The 18,644-nt window shown below is 38.2% G+C and overlaps 1 long non-coding RNA gene across 1 annotated transcript in view; it reads right to left on the reverse strand.

Annotated features, from left to right (window-relative positions):
• Positions 1 to 857, reverse strand: part of LOC102251019 — a 1,248-nt gene extending 391 nt beyond the window's left edge. Inside the window, exon 1 of the long non-coding RNA XR_313578.2 lies at positions 832 to 857. This is a non-coding gene — a long non-coding RNA (uncharacterized LOC102251019). The remainder of the gene's footprint in view (positions 1 to 831) is intronic.
• Positions 858 to 18,644: the final 17,787 nt, after the last annotated feature.

Genomic DNA, 18,644 nt, shown 5'->3' on the forward strand with positions numbered 1-18,644 from the left:
CAATGGAAATACTTGTCCATGTACTTGCACCTCTTTTCACAGCCTGCTGAGTTATATCTGACTTGAAGAACTGACTCATCCTTATGTTCTTCATCTGAACTTTGCATCTGGTGTCTATAACCTATTTAGGAAACTGGAAAGAAATAAAGAATACTACCTGTATAGCCAGATACATGTTTTTGCTTTCGTTACCTCATCCTTTATCTATCAGAGCATAAAGTGAGATACAATATTTTTAAAAAGCTGCTATTTGTCTCTCTCTGACAGGATTGTTTAACTTAGCATAATAATCTCTAGGTCCATCCATGCTGTCAAAAAGGTAAGAGGTTTTTATTTTTAACTGCCATGCAGTATTCCACAAATACCATATGATCTCACTTATATATGGACTCTAATGATAAAATTAACTGTCAAACAAAATGAAAATAGAGGCATGAATATGTGTAACACTGACAACTCTCAGCATGGAAGGGGGGATGGATAAAAGAATGTGATGGGATTATCTAAAGAACATTATGCAGAACCTGTTGACACAGACAACAGCGTGGTGATGGCCAGAGGAAAGGGGGAGTGGGGCTGGGTGGAGATGGGCAATGAGAGGGGGGATGGGGATATCTATAATAATGTCAACAATAAAAGTAAAGTTAAATAAAACCACTATAACTTAATATTTCAAACACTTCTGTTAATATATTGAATAGTCTATTGATTTAATGAAATGCATGTTTGGGAGTTTCTTTGATTTTCAATATATTTTCTTGCACACACTACATGTTAATTTAAGGTATCTTTGATAATAGCATATTCTTCATCAGAGTCCATGTCACTCACCAGCATAGAATGATTTAGTCCCAACTGCAAAACAATAAAAAAGAAAATCATTATTTTTTTTCTTTCCTTTTGTGTTTTCTCTCATTACCTCTTCCATTTAAGTCTGTTTTTGTCATATTTCTTCTTCTGAATCATTTGGACGTTCTCTTTCTCTACTATATCTTCATATTTCATTTTTTTTCAAACATGATGATAAATCTAGGTGAAGGATAGCTAGAAATGGGAAAGCAACTAAAGGTGGGAGGGGAGGATGAAAAGTGGAAGGAGTGTGGCTAAAATAAAGACAGGAAGGAAGGAGGAGAAGGGGAAGAACTTGTGGCTTCAACTTTAGAAAATATGGAAATTTAGAAAAATAATGCTTCTTTGCTTACTAAACTATATTTTATTGCATTAATCCCCAGTAGGAGGTGTGCAGGATGCAGCTGATCAATGTTTCTAACTCTCTATCCCTCTCCCTTCCTCTCTGTAAAAAATCAATAAAATATATTAAAAAAAATTAATTAATTAATTTTAAAAAAGGTGGGAGGGGAGGAGGAAGAGTGGAAGGAGTGTGGCCAAAATAAAGACAGGAAGGAAGAAGGAGTTTGGGAAGAACTTGTGACTTGAACTTTAGAAAATATTATGGAAATTTAGAAAGATAATGCTTTAAATGCTTCTTTGCTGACTAAAGTATATTTTATTGTATTACTGTACCCTATTCTACTGCTATAGGGTAGAATCAAACAAAGACAGAAGATTAGAAGCTTTGAGAGATAAGCATAACTCATAGGACTTGAATTGAGCCTTTCTCCCATCATCAACTTATAGGAGCAAGATTAATTAAGATGGGAAATGACATCATGAGAGAAAGTAGATACGCCTTCCTGTGGTATAAACAGTATCAATCATTTGTCTTTCATTGAACCTTCTATCTTTTTCCAGAATAAAATGCAAACACACTCACATGTACAAGACAGATATTTTAAAAAGTAATGAGAATGCAGTAAAAGCATCCATCTGACCAAAACTGTATCTGCAGCACTAGTCAGAGGAAGCCTGCCACATACATTAAAGAGATATATTCCCAAATACCATTCAATCTAAAAACAAAATATAATAAAAATATTATTGATAAAGGGGAAAATTATACTTTCAGAAACATCTGAAGATGTTAGCTTCTCAAGTCATTTACAGAAAAAAAATAGAATTTATATATACTAGTATAACTTAAAAAAATTCTTCTGTATCTATGAAGCCTGCCGCATACATTAAAGAGATATATTCCCAAATACCATTCAATCTAAAAACAAAATATAATAAAAATATTATTGATAAAGGGGAAAATTATACTTTCAGAAACATCTGAAGATGTTAGCTTCTCAAGTCATTTACAGAAAAAAAATAGAATTTATATATACTAGTATAACTTAAAAAAATTCTTCTGTATCATAAAATATTTGCATTTTGTAGAATTATCTACTATGCCAATAAAATGCATAAATATAAAGAATAAACACTGTGGTGGGTAGGAAATAAACCAGGAAAAATTGTGTAAAATATTTGTATACTGCTCTGTTTTTCTCTTTTTTTGCTAAATCTCTCCAACAACTTGATGATTGCTGAAAGGAGAGGTTGAGTTGGTGGGAAGACTTAAATGGTGATGGATGGAGACTTGCTTTGGGGTGGTGAACACATGATATGGTGAACAGATGATGGGCTATGGAATTTTGAATATCAAACCTATATAATTGTATTAACCAGTGTCATTCCAATAAATTCAATTAAAAAAGGGAAATATTTGTATACTTGTGAACCCTTAGGCTACATGATCAAGGGGAGTGGAAGATTGAGCCTCGTGTTCACAGCTGGCCAAAGAATGACATCAGAATTTACACATCTCAGGTAGGACAATGGGTAGGGAAACCTACTCAGCAAGTTTGTTGACTACTCCCATTTCTTAAGGTTTGGGGATGTATCAGTTACATAGAAATAGGCTCTACTAAATGACAGAGATGAGAGAGAGAGAGAGCAGGGGGGAAGGGGGGAAAATATGAATATATCAATCTAATGGTTTTTATCTCATCACTGCTTAGTGAAAATATAACAAGTCTCTGGCAAAATAACAAAACAAACAAACAAACAAACAAAAAACCACCAATGCTTATAAGGGGGAAATGAATAATATGAAACGAAAAAGGAAGAAATTGGAAAGAATGGGACATAAATGGAGAGAACTTAATATAGGAGAAGTCCATACATGAAAGTTGGTTAAAAAGGAGAAAATTTATTAAATGGAGAAAAAAAAAGCTTAGTAATATTAGTATGATGACTACCTTTAAATTGTTCTTAAACGCTTAATACTCAATATTATTTAGACTTTTATTATTTGACTAGAGGCCCAATGCATGAAATTCATGCAAGAGTAGGCTTTCCTTCCCCAGGGTGCTCGCACCAGCTTCCCTCTGGCACCGAGGACCCAGGCTTCCCTCTAACCCCCAGGGGACCCAGGCTCCCCTCCGGCCACTGGCAGGCACCTGGGACCTCGGCTTCCCTCACAGCCCTGGCTTCATCTGGAAGATCATCCAGAAGGATGTGTGGCCTAATTAGCATATTATGCTTTTATTATTATAGATTAGTCAATTCTTATTATTGCATAGGTATGTGGTATAAAGTTGCTTAAAGCACTGAATTAGAGAATACTGAACCACCGATCCTAAGAAAATGTGGGGTTAGTTTCTAGACACATTTAATCACAATATTTTTGTCCACCTGTGAACAAAACCTACATGTATTTGCATTTCTATTTTAATTTATGCCTAAATGAGCTAACGTAAACAAAATCACTTGAAAGAAAGGAGAATTGAGGTACTGAAAGTGGAAGGTTTAAAAATCAATTTACCTAAGTCTTTATTGGATAAATTAATACATCAGAAATTTTAAAAGTACAAAACTTATCAGGTAACTTGTCAATAAAATTATATTGACAGAATGGATCTGTCCACATTGATTGCAACAGTAGGAAAAATTAGAGGTAGTATGGGAGAAACTGAATAACAAATGATGATGGCAACTTCAGCTGAGAAGATAACAAAGCAAAATGATAGAAATGTATGTTAGTTGAAAATATGATCATTGAGAACTGAAGGCAAAGATAAAGCAAAAATGAAGAAGAAGGGGGAGCTGACATATAGAGAAAAGATGAAGCAATTAAATACACAGTGAAATACATTAATTGTACTTGCCTGTTTTTTGTCCATCCTTGCCTGAAAAATAAAAGGAAGAAAGAACCAGTTCATTAAGAATGAGAGCACAATGTCAGGAAGGAGAACAAAAATTTGAAACCCCTTTATAGTTTGCTCCATAGTTCAAATTAATCTGTACCTCTGCTTCATCAAACAGAGACAAAACTATTTTACTTTCTCCCACCTATTGGTGCAAAAGGAATTCTATATAATAAAACCCTAATATGCAAATCGACCTAATGGTGGAATGACCAGTCACTATGATGCGCATTGACCACCAGGGGGCAGAGGCTCAATGCAGGAACTTACCCCTGGTGGTCACTGCACTCCCACAGGGGGAGTACCACTCAGCCAGAAGCTGGGCTCATGGCTGTCGAGCACAGCGGCGGTGGTGGGAGCCTCTCCCATCTCACGGCAGTGCGGACCCCTCAAGGGATGTCCGCCTGCTGGCTTAGGCCCGCTCCCCATGAGAGGGTGCAGGCTGGGCTGATGCCCCCCCCCCAATGCAAAAATGTCATGCACCGGGCCTCTAGTTAACACAGTATTACGATATAGCACAATGGAAGGAGATAAACTGAAACATCTGAGATAAACTGCATCAATCATTTGTGTTTCATTGGGCTTTCCTTTTTTCAAAATTAAATGCAAACACTCTCACATGTATTAGATAGATACTTAAAAAGTGATGAGTATGTACACATTAAAACACCCATTTGTCCATGACTGTGAAGGTATCTATTGACATATGAAGCCTGCTCTATAGATTAAAGAGATATATTACTAAATTCCATTCCTTTTGGAAACAAATTCATAATTGAAAAATATCAGTAGGAAAAGAAGGATCTTAAACCTGTAATGATTATATTATTGTTGTATGAAAAAAATATTTTAGGTATATCCTAGGATAACTTTTCATGCTATGAAATTAAAATTTTGTAATTGAGATATACTATGAATGACATTTTATTAAGTTATAATGACTTTCTACAAACATAAAATAATTACATTTTGCACAATTAATAATTTTGTCAATGCAATTGAAAAAAAAGAAGAGATGCAATGGTGGGAAATAAAAAGAAAGAAACCTGTAAAATTATGCAAAATATTTGTATACTGCAAAAACTTGGGTTATATAATCAAAGGCAATGGAAGAGTGATCCTGGGGTTCACTCTCCAGCAAGGAATGACATCTGAATTTACACAGTATTTGACAGAACAATAGAAGTTTAGAGTCTTCTCTCATTTAATAAAATTTGGGGAATTATTGATAGCATAGTAATGGCCCTGTCAACTTGAATACTTAAAAAGGTAACAACTTAACAGACATTTTCTAGAAATATATGAATGGTAACCATGTGCCTATTTTCCTAATCGCCTTCATCTCACAATATTCATCATGAAACTGGCAAGTCCCTGGAAGACGGATGAAGTCCACGTTGTAGGGAAAGAAAGGTATGGAATCAAATAGGGTGAGATGGTAAATGATGGAAGATGACAAAACAGAAATGGAGATAAGTTAATAAGAAACACGTTCATATCCAAAAATGGGGGGTGGAAAATTGTACATCCAGGAGAAGGGGGAAGAACATACAGAGAAAAAGACAGGGAATAAGACACCAAGAAATAAGTCCAAGAGTTTTCTGATATAGGGTTGTCAGAAAAATATATGAAACAATTTCTTTTTAAAAAATATATTTTATTTATTTTTTACAGAGAGGAAGGAAGAGGGATAGAGAGTTAGAAACTTCAATGAGAGAAAAACATCAATCAGCTGCCTCCTGCACACCCTCTACTGGGATATGCCCACAACCAAGGTACATGCCCTTGACTGGAATCGAACCTGGGACCCTTCGCTTTATTCACTAAGCCAAACCAGTTAGGGCATGAAACAATTTCTTAAGATCATCTGGCAAATAAATTAAAAATATCGGTGTAGCCCTGCTGGTGTGGCTCAGTGGTTGAGCATCAATCTATGAACCAGGAGGTCATAGTTCGATTCCCTGTAAGAGTATATGCCGAGGTTTCAGGCTCAGTCCCCAATAGGGGACATGCAGGAGAAAGCCGATCAATGATTCTCTCTCATAATTGATGTTCCTGCCTATATCTCTCTCTGAAATATATATATTAAAATAAACCCATGAAAGTATAATAAAAAACAAGTATACAAATTAATTTTTTGAAAAATTTGAACATAATGTTAAACATAGTCAGATGTAGATAAACACATACATGTATATACATCATGTATGCAAAATAAAGGTACCAACAGTGACAGATGGCTGCTTCCTTTCATCTAGAGAATATTCTATCAAAAAATGTGAAAATGAGTGAATTTACTAAATTGAGAAAAAAAAATTTAGGAATAATAATCTTGGTAGTTACCTTTTCAAAATGTACATGACTGATTTAAATTTTATTTAGACTTTTATTACTCAGTGTGCTTGCTTTATATGGTTTTGGCTGCTACTAAATTTATGTAGTCAGTTCTCATTTTTGCTATAGCTCTGTTGTATAACATAGCCCCAAACAGCAAAACTGAGAAGCTTGAATCCTTGTTTCTAGAGAAAATACAGAGTTTAGTGCCTGAGGGGCCTGATTCAGAACATTTTTTGTCAACCTATGAATACAGAATTTTGTTTTATGTGGGTTTCTATTTCAATTCATGCCCCAAATGCAGCTCATCTTCATTACATCTAATGAAAGGAAAGAAATGAAGTAATAAATATAAGTAAAGCGAGTTCTAAATCCAAAGACCTGGGCATTTGTTGTACTAAATGTTCACACCAGTCACTGAAAATGCCAATAACTCAGAGGTATCTGTCTATAATAATAAAAGTGTAATATGCTGATTAGACCGAAAGCCCTTCCAGACATCATTATGGATGAAGCCGGGGCTGTGAGAGAAGCCTGGGTGCAGGGTGCCTGCCAGAAGCTGAAGGGAAGCCCGGGTCCTGGGTGCCAGAGGGAAGGAAGGCCTACTCTTGCACGAATTTCGTGCATTAGGGCTCTAGTAAATATATAAAACCCTAATATGCAAATAGACCAGCGGTTCTCAACCTGTGGGTTGTGATCCCTTTGGCGGTCAAATGACCTTTTCACAGGGGTCACCTAAGACCATCCTGCATATCAGATATTTACATTACGATTCATAACAGTAGCAACATTACAGTTTTGAAGTAGCAACGAAAATAATTTTATGGTTGGGTCACAACATGAGGAACTGTATTTAAAGGGCCAGAAGGTTGAAAACCACTGAAATAGACCGAACAGCAGAACAACCAAACAACTGAACTGAATAATTGGTCGCTAAGACATGCACTGACTACCAGGGAGCACGTGGGGAACATGGCGACATCAGCTGCGGTGGGATGGTGGAGCAGGTGAGCCAGACCAAGGTAGGGTGCTGGGCACTGTCATTGGGGCAAACCTCTGGTAGTTACTGAAAATTTTTTGTTCCCTCCAGCCACCATCCCACTGGGCACTCACACCTGCTGCTGGAGCCCACACTGCTGCACCCACTGCAGACGCCAGAGCAGCCACTTGCACCCATTGCCAGTGCCCAGAGCTGGCCCTGATCACTTGGCACCTTGAGCATGTGCGAGAGGCGGCTGCCAGCCATGATTGTCCATGAGGGCTTCTCCACCTACCCCTGCTCCTGAGCGGCGATCGGGCCAGCACGTGCCACTAGTACCCACTACTGGTGCTGGCCCTGCTCACACCCACTGCTGGTGCCTGCCCCAATTGCTCCCCACAGTCAGCAGGTATGAGCGGGGCCAGCGCCCTCAGAGTGTGGGAGCAGGGCCTGCGGTAGCAGGGCTGCCTGCAGACAGGGGATTGGAGGCCATGGCAGGAGGGACCAGGTGGGGGTGTGGAGGATGGGCCAAGACCCACCCCTTTGCCCACCACAGCCACAGGGCCTACAGTTCCTTTCAAGGTGCATGAATTCATGGACTGGGCCCTTAGTGTTGTATATTATAGTTGCAACAATAGATTGACTTGGACAATATTGAAACAGATTTTCTGGAGGAAATCTGGGTTAGGTTAGTAGGCATCTAGGAGAAGTGCAAAATAATGAATTGGTTAATCAATAAAAAGGCAGAAAATGTTGGACACATCAGAAAGCAGTCACTTTAAGGTGTTTGGGAGTAAAGAGATATGAGAGAAAATTTACCCAATATCTCCTCAAGTTTGAAAAACAAAAGGGGAAAATTAATGTAAATTTTATTAGAAACACAAAAAATTCAAAAATATTGAAAACTATGTATTTAAACTTAGGATGCAGATATAAAACAAATACGGACACATACATACACAAATATACACACACGTGCTTGCACACAAATATGGCTGAAAGCTCCCTTTTGAGATAATTAAACAGGGAAATATGAATGAATTTTCTGAATTGAGGAAATTATGCAAACATTAGTTCTGGTACTTACCTTAATTTTTTTGTGTGATCTCTTTTGAGATTATTTAGTGTTTTATTATTAACAAGAGGCCCAGTGCATGAAATTTGTGCACGGGGGGTGGGGTGTCCCTCAGCCTGGACTGCACCCTATATTATCTGGGATCCCTCTCACAATCCGGGACTGCTGGCTCCTAACCTCTCACCTGCCTGCCTGATTGTCCCTAACCACTTCTGACTGCCAGCCTAATCGCCCCCTAACCGCTCCCCTGCTGGCCTGATTGATGCCTAACTGCTCTCCTGCCAGCCCAATCGTCCCCTACTGCCCTCACCTGCTGGCCCATTTGTCCCCAACTTCCCTCCTTTGCCAGCCCAATGGCCTCCAACAGCCCTCCCCTGCCGGCCTGATTGCCCCCAACTGCCCTCCTCTCCTGGCCTGATTTTGCCCCCAACTGACCTCCCCTGCTGGCCTGGTTGCCCCCAATTGCCCTCTCCTGCTGGTGGGGTCACCTCTAACTGATGTCCCCTGCCAGCCTGGTCACCCCAAACTGCTGTCTCCTGTCAGCCTGGTTGCCCCTAACTGCCATTCCCTGCAGTCCTGGTCCTACCCAACTGCCCTACCCTGCTGGCCCATTCACCCTCAAATACCCTCTCCTGCCAGCCCAATTGCCAACAACTGGCCTCCCCTGCTGGACTGTTTACTCCCACCTGCCCTCCCCTACTGGCCTGATCACCCACAACTGCCCTCCGCTGCCAGCCATCTTGTGACAACGTGAGGGTGGCCATCTTTTGGCAGCCATCTTGTGGTGGTCATCTTGTGCTGATGTGAGGGCATTGAGCAAGGGTGCGAGGACCACCTAGGCTTTTATTAGTATAGACTAGTGGCCCAGTGCACGAAATTTGTGTACATTAAATGGGAATTAATTAGAGGAAATATTTTAATATTGCTATTTGCTCTTTATAAGAGAAGTTTCAGAGTTGAAAAAAATTAGTAAAATGTATATGAACATCTTCCTCCTGACAGAGTCCTGTCCCACCCGCGTGCACCTTGAAATTGCACAAGACCCGTCCAGCTACACCTGCATTGGGCCAGATCCAGACCCAATAGGCCACACACCCATGAAGCCCCACCAGATGGTGGGTGCCACCTCAGATCCTCGGGCCTGGTGCCAGGGCAAGGGGTGCAGCCAGAGGTCCCCCAGCCTGGGACTGGGGGTGCGTCTTGAGGTCCCCTGGCCCAGGTTAGGGGGCATGGCCTGTGGTCCCCCATCAAGCCCTGCCTGGGCAGGGGGCACAGCCTGAGGTCCCCTGTCAAGCACCACCTTGTGGGAGGCACAGCCTCAGGTCCCCTAACATGGCCCAGCACCACGCAGTCTCAGGTCCCTGCTGATTGCTCCTTAAGGCTCGATAAGGAAACTTGGCCTCCACTGTGGGCACAGCCATCTTGTGTTACAGAATCCCTGCCTCAGGTGTGGGCGCAGCCATCTTGACCGTTATAGTGTGATGGTCAATTTGCATATTCCCTCTTTAATAGATAAGATACTGTATCTCTACAGTTCTTTAAAAGTTTTTCTTAATTAAATTTATTGGGATGATGTTGGTTAATAAAATAATGCGGTACTAATAGTGCAGTGCTATGATATATCACCTGTGTATCACATTGTGGGCTTAACACCCAAAGAAAAAACTTTTACCTTCGCCTATATTTTACCTCCTTTATCCTGTACTACCCACCCCTTCCCTATAATAACCACCATACAATTGTCTGTGTCTATGAGGTTATTTTCTTTTAAAACTTTATTGTGGAGAGTATTACAGAAGTTCGTTCCCCCCACCCACCCATGAAACCCCTTGACCCTAATTCTACAGCCTCACTACCAGGTCATGAAGATAATATTGTATGTGTCCATGGGCTATGAATATATGCATTTAAGTTTTTTGATTAATCTTGACAGCACAACTGTCTCCCCCACAACCCCCAAAGCACCTACCCCAATTGACTCTAAGAATCTTAAGTCCATTCCATGCTTTCCTGTCTCTGTCAAGTTATGTCTGACTGTCTTGTGTGCTCATTTTGTGCTTTTGGTTTCATATGCCACGTCTGAGTGAAATCATATGGTCCTTGACTGTGTCTGCTCAGCATGATATTCTAAAAATGCATCACTGTTGTTGAAAATGGCAGTATTTCATCTCCCACGAAGAGATACAAATGGTCAGCAGGTATTTGAAAAGGTCCAGTACTGCACTAGTTATTAGGGAAATGCAAATCAAACCTACAAGGAGATACCACCTCAGACCTGTTAGGGTGGCAGTTATCAACAAGACCAGTAATAACATGTGTTGGAAAGGTTGTGGAGGAAAGAGAAGCCTCATTTACTGCTGGTGGGAATGTGAACTGGTACAGCCACTGTGGATAACAGAATAGAGGTTCCTCAAACATGAAGAATAGAAATCCCATATGACCCAGCAACAGCTTCTATGGATACCTAAACCCCCAAATTTTAAAATATTTATTACCTATGATATTTGCACCACTATGTTCACTGTAGCATTATTTACAGTGGACAAGACATAGAAGCAAGCCAAGTGTCCTTCTGTAGATGCTTGGATAAAGAAGAAGTGGTACCTATATACAATGGGATATTACTCAGCCATAAGAATAAGGTTTTTATTTTAATAAGATATCTGGCTGCAGCTAAATATATATAGTCAGTTCTTCAATTGTGGTAGCTGGCCATATAAAACTGCCACAAACAGCCCTAACTGGTTTGGCTCAGTGGATAGAAGGTCGGCCTGCAGACTGAAGGGTCCCAAGTTTGATTCCGGTCAAGAGCATGTAACTTGGTTGTGGAAACATCCCCAGTGGGAGGTGTGCAGGAGACAGCTAATTGATGTTTCTCTCTCATTGATGTTTCTAATTCTCTATCCCTACCCTTTCCTCTCTGTGAAAAATCAATAGAATATATTTAAAAATGAAAAAAAATAAAACTGCTAAAAACAAGGATTCATAGAATCTTGTATTACTGCTCCTATTAATTATGCAGATAAGGTTAATGGGTACCTCTATCCCCAATATTTTGTCAACTGGTTCATACATAACTTTATAGCATGTGACCCTGATTTTAAATCATGCCTGAACAAAGTTTATCATAAGCAATTCAGAGGGAAGGGAGATGAAGTATTAAATGGCAGTCATGGCTAGCCAGGGATGAAGTACGGTGAGTGGTCTACTTTGCCTGGAGTGGGATGTGTTGCGGGCTGTCTTCATTGTATGGTCTGGTGCTATATTGGACAAAACTTTAAGAACAGACACCCTAAAAATAGCAGTATTTTGCAGTAAAGTAATTGCTAAAATATTCTTTTCAGAAAGGAAATATTTTCATACATTGCAAGGACAGGACCATCAGAGAAATAATAATGGGGGAAACTGAGTAACAAATGAAGATTGTAAACATATGTGGAAATCTTACCAATACCTGAAAAAATGATGTGCATGTGTGTGGTGGAGTAAGGTAGATGATCTTTGAGAGTTCAAAACAAATGCAAAATAAACACATGAAACTGAGTAAGTGCAAAGTGAAATACCTTCAAGGGACTTGCTTTTTTCCTGGTCACCCTTATCTGAAAGATTGAAAGAAAGAAAAAAAAAACATTCAAACATAATGAAGGCACAATGTCAGGAAGAGAAGAGGATGCTAATTTGAAACAGTTCTGTTGCTTATTCTTGAAGTGAAACTGGCCCACATTTCTAAGAAGTGCAGCCAAAGGATCCTAAGTCCACATAACCAATGAGAGCCAGTGTCACCTCCACCTCCATACCCATCAGTGCTAAAGGAATGAGATGGCAAAGGGAAGTATGACAGACCTAAAGGAGAACTTCTTCTGGGATAAAGTATATCAATCTTTGGTCTTGCTTTAGACCTTCCATTTTTTGAAACTAAAGTGTCAAAAGTGCACATTCCTGAGGCAGGTACTGAAAGTGTGATGCAGAAGCCTGTATATAGTAAAAGCACCCTGCTATGAACACCTGTATCCATATCAGTCATCACATGAATCCTGCATATGAACATAAGGAGCTCTCTTCCCAAATTCCATTGTATCTCTAAACTAAAACATAATTGAAATATAACATCAGAAAATGAGGAAATAACAAGTTTAATGATTCTATCAGGGCTCCATGAATAAACATTTGGAGATCATGCTCTGACAAAAGCTTCTCATGTCATCCACATAGACAATTCTGAGCTAAAGATACATCTCACATAAACTTTTCTTAAGATGTAACATCCTTTTGCAAACATAAAAAATCTTTTGCAATGTTGTGAATCAATAATGGAGTGAATAAAAATGCAAAAGTATAAAGAACATTTAATGTAATTGGAAAGAAAAAGGCCAGAAAATATTGTATCGAATTATCTGTGCAATGTGCCATAGGTCAGCGCGGAGTTGAAAGAGTGGGCCTTAAGGCGACAATCCGTCAGAGAATGACATGAGAACTTAGAAAATGTCTGGTAGCAAAACAGAGGGAGCAACTGAGCTCATCACATTTGGAATCTTCTCTTATTGCTCAGTTTACTTAAGATGGCCTCCTGACCTTGTAAAAAATGGCAGAGGTCCTACTTTAATGGGTATTTTACAGACAGTATATAAGGAGTGAAAATCATATGCCTGTTAGCATCATCATCTTCACCTCACAAGATTCACAGTAAATATGGCAAGTTTCTGGAAAGCAGAAAATGCCAAAGTTTATAGGGAAGCAAAGGTATGAGATGGAAAAGGGAAGAAACTGGGAAGGATGGAAGTTATGGAAAATAAATAGAAGGAACTTAATATGTGAGAAGTATACAGACAAAAATAATTGAGGAAAAAAGAGTAGACTTCCAACAACAACAAAAAAAAGCTGAGCAATGAATGTCGAGAGGGGAAAAGGCAGATAATGCTAAGATATCGCATTGTTTTTGAAGGTTTGGCAATAAAGGATTGTCAGGAATTACTTACCAAATTTTTCGTGAAATTTTGTCTAAAAAATAAAGGTGAAATTGTATATATCATGGGAAACAAATATGAATAAAATTCAATTTCTTCTACAACATGCATGGAACATGAAGCCTTTCATGTTACAGAGGAACACACAACACACAAATGTAGGAACAGTGGCTGAAAGCTCTCATTTGCTCAGAGATAATTGTTCCAAAATTAAAAGGGAGGAAAGGTATGAATATAGTGAACTAAGCAAAAAAAAATTAGAAATACAGTTCTGTTAGTTACCTTATAAAACATTCCTAATTTAATTTGAAGAATTTATAATTTTGGGGGGTTGCTCTCTATTAAAAGTTCTTTGGGACTAAATATATTATGGGGGGGCAAAAGTAAATGTATAGTTGTTTGCTAAATAATATAATAATTAATAAATAAAAAAGATTAAGAGAATATTAATATTCTCTGATTATCCTCAACTTTAACCTACTTTTGCACCTGCCTGTAGTTACATCTCTTATTTACAATAGCCATGTTGCATCTTATAGTTGAAAAATAGATTGAGCTGGACAATATTGAAGCAGATTTTCTGGAGGAATTCTGGGTCAGGTTAGTAGGCATCTAGGACAAGTGCAAAGTAATGAATTGGCCAGTCAATAAAAAGGCAGGAAATGTTGGACACATCAGAAAGCAGTCACTTTAAGGTGTTTGGGAGTAAAGAGATATTGGAGAAAATTTACGCAATATCTTCAGAATTTTATCTGAAAAATGGAGAGGAAAAACTAATGAGGGAATGGGGGGCAATAAGGCGATAAAGGCACATATTTAATACCCTAATCAATAAAAAATATGAAAAGAAATAAATAAAATAAAAGAGAAAAAATTAATGCAAATTATATGAGAAACAAAAAAAATTCAATAATATTGAAAGATACTTATGTAAACTTAAACTTCAGTTGCAGATACAAAACAAATACTCATACATATATACACAGATGCTTGCACACTTGTCTACACATAGACAGAGACTGAAAGCTCACTTTTGAGGTAAACAGGTAAAAATGAATGAATTCTCTGAATTTTGGAAATTATGTGAATTTTAAATCAGATAATTACTTTAAATTTTTTATGATCCCTTTTGAGATTATTTAGTGTTTATAATTAATATTGTATCTCTATGGTTCTTTAAAAATTTTTAAAAATTAAATTTATTGGGATGATGTTGGTTAATAAAATTATGTGGAATTAAGTGCAGTGCTATGATACATCACCTGCGTATGACATTGTGGGCTTACCACCCAAAATCAAATCATGTTCCTTCGCCATATATTTCACCTCCTTTATCCTGTGGTATCCACCCCTTTTGAATGTGTCTATTATTACTGTTTTGTTTTCCTCTTTATTTTTGAGAGTATTACAGATGTGCTTTTTGTTGTCCTATTGCCCCCTAGACCATTCTTCCACCGCCCCGCACCAGGTCTTCAAGACACTATTTTCTGTGTCCATGGGCTATGTATATATGCATTTAAGTTCGTTGGTTAATCTTTCCAGCTCACATGTCCCCCCTAACCCACCCCCATGCCTCTGAGAATCCTCAGTCTGTTCCATGCTTTCCTGTCTCTGTGAGGGTTTGTTTGATTGACTTGTGTGCTCATTTGTGCTTTCAGTTCCATATGCCACGTCTGAGTGAAATCATATGGTTCTTGGCTTTGTCTGCTCAGCATAATGTTCCCAAGATCCATCCCTGTTGTCGCAAAGGGCAGTATTTCATCGCCCAAGAAGACACACATGGCCAGCAGGTATTTGAAAAGATCCTGAACTGCACTAGCGATTAGGGAAATGCAAATCAGACCTACCAGGAGATACCTCCTCACACCTGTTAGACTGGCAGTTATCAACAAGACTAGTAATAACAAGTGTTGCAGAGGTTGTGGAGGAAAGGGAAGCCTCTTTTACTGCTGGTGGGAATGTGAACTCGTACAGACACAGGGGAAAACAGTATGGAGGTTCCTCAAACATGAAGCATAGGGATCCTATATGACCCAGCAACACCTTCTATGGATACCTATACCCCACAATCTGAAAAATATTTCCTCCCAAAGATACATGCACTCCTATGTTCACTGTAGCATTATTCACAGTGGAAAAGACATGGAAGCAAGCCCACTGTCCATACATACATTCTCAGATAAAGAAGATGTGGTACTTATATAAAATGGGATATTACTCAGCCATAAGAATAAGGTTTTTATTTTAATAAGATCTCTGGTTGCGGTTTAATTTATATGGTAAGTTCTTCTATTGCGGTAGCTGGCCATTAAAACTGCCACAAACTATGATTCATAGAATCTTGAACTACTGCTCCTATTGATTATGCAGATTAGGTTCATGGGCACCTCCATCCCCAATGTTTTGTCTAATGGTTCATACATAACTTTATTGTATATGAGCCTGATTTTAACTCATGTCTGAATAAAGTTTACCATAAGCCATTCAGAGATAAGGGAGGTGAAGTATTAAATTGCAGTAATGGTTGGCTGGAATTGGGGAAGGAGAGATCTACATTGTATGGCTGCAGACGGGTAGGAGGGGAGGTCTGCATTGTATGGCCTGGAGCTATATTGGACACAACTTTCAGAGCAGACACTTTATAAACAGCAACATTTTGCAGTGAAGTCATTACTAAAATTTTCTTGTCAGAAACGAAATATTTTCATACATTGCAAGGACAGGACCATCTGAGAAATAAATATAGGGGAAACTGAGTAACAAATGAAGATGATAAAAATATGTTGAAATCTTACCAATACCTGAAAAAAATGATGCACATGTGTGTGGTGGAGTAAGGAAGATGATCCTTGAGAGTTAAAAAAGGAACACTTCCTCTGTGATAAACTGTATCAATCTTTGGTATTGCTTTAGATCTTCCAATGTTTCAGACTAAAATGGCAAAGTGCACATACCTGAGGCAGATACTTTAAGTGTGATGCGGAAGCTTGTATATAGTAAAAGCACCCTGCTTTCAACACCTGTATCTATATCAGTCATCACATGAATCCTGCTGATGAACATAAGGAACTCTCTTCCCAAATTCCATTGTATCTCTAAACTAAAATATAATTTAAATTTAACATTAGAAAAAAATGGAAATAAAGCTTTTAATGATTCTATCAGGTCTCCATGAAAAAACTTTTGGGTATTATGCTATGACAAATAGCTTCTTATGTCATCCAAATGCACAATTCTGAGCTAAAGATACATCTCACATAAACTTTCCTTAAGATGTAACATACTTTTTCAAACATAAAAAAATCTCTTGCAATGATGTGAATTAATACCTAAGCTAATAAAAATGCAAGAGAATAAAGAACATTTAATGTAATGGAAAGAAAAAGGCCAGAAAATATTGTATAAATTATCTGTGCAATGTGTAATATGATCACCAGGGAGGTGAAATAGTGGTCCTTAAAGTCACACTTTGTCAATGAATGACATCAGAGTCTAGAACATGTTTCCAGGACAGTGGAGGGGTCAAAGGCACTCATCGCATATGGAATCTTCTCTCATCGTTCAGTTTACTTAAGATGGCCCCCTGACCTTGTAAAAAATGGCAGAGGTCCTACTCTAATGGGTATTTTACAGACAGTATATAAGGATTGGAAACCATGTGCCTATTAGCACAATCCTCTTCACCTCACAAGATTCACAGTAAAGAGGACAAGTTTCTGGGAAGCAGAAAATGCCAAAGTTTATAGGGAAGGACATGTATGAGATGGAAAATGGAAGAAACTGGGAAGGATTGAAGTTATGGAAAATAAATAGATGGAACTTAATATGTAAGAAGTATACAGACAAAAATAATTGAGGAAAAAAGAGTAGACTTCCAACAACAACAACAAAAAAAGGTGAGCAATGAATGTCGAGAGGGGAAAAGGCAGATAATGCTAAGATATCGCATTGTTTTTGAAGGTTTGGCCATAAAGGATTGTCAGGAATTACTTACCAAATTTTTCCTGAAGTTTTTCTGAAAAAATTAAAGTGAAATTGTAAATATCATGGGAAACAAAAATGAATAAAATTCAATTTCTTCTACAACATGCACACTACATGAATGCTTTCATGTTGCAGATTAACACTCAACACACACAAGTAGGAACAGTGGCTGAAAGTTCTTATTTGATCCGAATCCCAAAATTCAAAGGGAGGAAAGGTCTGAATATAGTGATTTAAGCAAAAAAAAAATTAGAAATACAGTTCTGTTAATTACCTTATGGAGAAAATTTATGCAATATCCTCAGAATTTTATCTGATAAATGGAAAGGAAAAACTAATGAAGGAATGGGGGGCAATATGGTGATAAGGGCACATATTTAATACCTTAATCAATAAAAAAATGAAAAGAAAGAAATAAAATAAGAGAGAAAAAATTAATGCAAATCATATGAGAAACATAAAAAATTCAATAATATTGAAAGCTACTATTATAAACTTAAACTTTGGTTGTAGATACAAAACAAATATGAACACATGGATACACAGTTGCACGCACACATGTAATCAGGTAGATAGTGGCGGAAAGCTCACTTTTGAGGTAATTAAACAGGGAAGAGTGAATGAATTCTCTGAACTGAAGAAATTATGTGTATGTTAATTCAGGTAATTACCTTAAAATTTTTTATGATCTCTTTTGAGATTATTTAGTTTGTATTATTAATATTGTATCTCTATTGTTCTCTTAAAAGTTTTGAAAATTAAACTTATTGGCATGACGTTGGTTAATAAAATTATGTGGAACTAACAGGGCAGTGCTATGATACATCACCTGCATATGACATTGTGGGCTTACCACCCAAAGTCAAATCTTGTTCCCCTTCAACATATTTCACCTCCTTTACCCTGTGCTACCCACTTCTTCCCTGTGTGTCTTTGAGTTCTGTTTTGTTTTAGTCTTTGTAGTTGAGAGTATTACAGATGTCCTTCGGTTGTCCTTGCCCCCCTAGACCCTTCTTCCCCAGCCCCACACCTGGTCTTCCAGACACTATTTTCAGTGTCCATGGGCTATTTAAATATGATTTAAGTTCTTTGGTTAATCTTTTCAGCCCATTTGTCCCCCCACCCCAACCCCAATGCCTCTGAGAATCCTCAGTCTGTTCCATGTTTTCCTGTCTCAGTAAGGTTTTGTTTGATTGAACTTTGTGCTCATTTTGAGC

Source organism: Myotis brandtii, unplaced genomic scaffold (genome assembly GCF_000412655.1).
Source record: "Myotis brandtii unplaced genomic scaffold, ASM41265v1 scaffold2250, whole genome shotgun sequence".
Taxonomy (NCBI): domain Eukaryota; kingdom Metazoa; phylum Chordata; class Mammalia; order Chiroptera; family Vespertilionidae; genus Myotis; species Myotis brandtii.